The following is a 1,627-nucleotide window of genomic DNA, read 5'->3' as shown; positions in this document are numbered from 1 at the left end:
TGTTGCATCTCACACTAGAATTTTGCTTTCTTATGTGAATCCACATCATCTGTGATCAGTCATTGTAAATTTTAACATATGTAGATTGTGGCATCCTTACCTACTAATATATAAAATGTTTTGGAACCAGACAAATTTGATAGAAAAATTATTAGAGAGAAAGCATATTTGAATGTTTGTATATAGTCCATGCTCTCCCTCAAGCTTTTTATGTGTTTCGCAATGAATTTCATTTCACCTATAGTCTTGTTTGTAATTTGTAGACTTGTCAATGTTAATTTGTAACTAACAACAAAGATTTCCATTTTGTGGAAATTTTTTTACTTATGGCCATTGGTGTCTGTGTAGCACTTATTTGTAGTATAATTCTAAAATGTTTAATTTATATTCTATAATGAAATGTCAATCAAAACACCTGTCTTGTAAGATAATCACCTCTCAATGTCTACATGTATGTAAATCATTTTGAAATGAATTGATTGAGTTGTGTTCCACACTACGTACCATTTATTTCACTTGCCCTCAATGTTACAGCAACATATTACAATTGAATTACAGAAATTCAGTTGTGCCTTATACTTGATGAAGTACAGTATGATTTCTAACTTAACTGATTGGCCATCGGTGATAAGCGTGGTGTACCTTAGACAACAACCACCACTGCATGCAACAGCTGAGGCGGGGGAGGAGGGGAGGGCGGCCAGCAGGAGGAAGGAGGGGGTTGGGGAGGTTCGGACGTAGAAGGGTTGAATGTGGCAAGCAACCTCCCCTCGGCCCCGCGCGCGGGTTTGGCTGCGCTCCGCGGGGGTGGCGGGCGGGTGGAGGGTGGAAGCGGGCGGCTTGCCCCCTCCCCCCGGTCCCGGCCCGCCCCCGCCCGGGGTCGCGCCGCGCGGAGCCTCGCTGCCGCTCGCTGCGGTCACCGGGAGCGGGAGCGGAGCGAAGCCGAAGCCGAGTCAGTCAGACGCGAACCCTCCGGCCGTACGCAGCGCAGGGCACGGCCGGCCCGCACGGGACGTGAGCCCCAGGACGAGCACGAGCGCGACCGAGCGCAGCGCCAGCGCACAGCAGCGCCCCGCGTTGCGTTGTGCCCCACACGAAGGGCCCCTTCCCCGCACGCCCTTTCACCTGCCCGGAGAGAGAGAAGGAGAACACGGACGACACATGCGCTTTCTTTAACGGTAGGTTGTGGCGCCGAAGAAAGAGAAGAAAGGGTTAAGGGTCGCATTGTTATGACTGTCGTAATTTCTGTTGTGGCCAAACTCGTTGGTATTTCATATTTGTGCGGAAAATGGCATTGTTTTTATATCACAAAAATACGAATATTGTATTCAGTGGTAAAAGAGACGATTCTGGCTAGATTGCCAGCATGTCACCTGTCAAGCGCAGGTCATTCGTAATCAACTGGAAAAAAATAGCTTACTTTCGGAAGCCTTGCACTTCCAGCAGTGTCTCAACGTCCATTTGTTGATGAAAAGGGACAATAATTCGTGTTGTTTCCTGATATTTTTCAGGATGTAGGTAGAAATGGTTGTAGGCTACATGGATGCAGTTGTAAGAGCGGAGACGGACCTTTGTGCCGAGGCTAAACTGACAGACGCCCACTTTCGCTGAGCATCACGTGCTCGTG

General features: G+C 48.0%; 1 protein-coding gene across 2 annotated transcripts in view; it reads left to right on the top strand.

The window, feature by feature from the left end:
- The first annotated feature begins 922 nt into the window (after positions 1 to 922).
- The window catches only part of LOC113213894 (uncharacterized), a 120,544-nt gene continuing 119,839 nt past the window's right edge, over positions 923 to 1,627 (top strand). For both annotated transcript variants that reach the window (XM_052270844.1, XM_052270845.1), the window contains exon 1: positions 923 to 1,178. The gene's annotated coding sequence lies outside the window, so the exon portion shown is untranslated. The remainder of the gene's footprint in view (positions 1,179 to 1,627) is intronic.

The sequence above is a fragment of the Frankliniella occidentalis genome, unplaced genomic scaffold, assembly GCF_000697945.3.
Source record: "Frankliniella occidentalis isolate FOCC.00 unplaced genomic scaffold, Focc_3.1 Scaffold141, whole genome shotgun sequence".
Classification (NCBI taxonomy): Eukaryota; Metazoa; Arthropoda; class Insecta; order Thysanoptera; family Thripidae; genus Frankliniella; species Frankliniella occidentalis.
The sequence above is the reverse complement of the archived record's forward strand: the minus strand, read 5'-3'. Positions and strand labels throughout refer to the sequence as shown.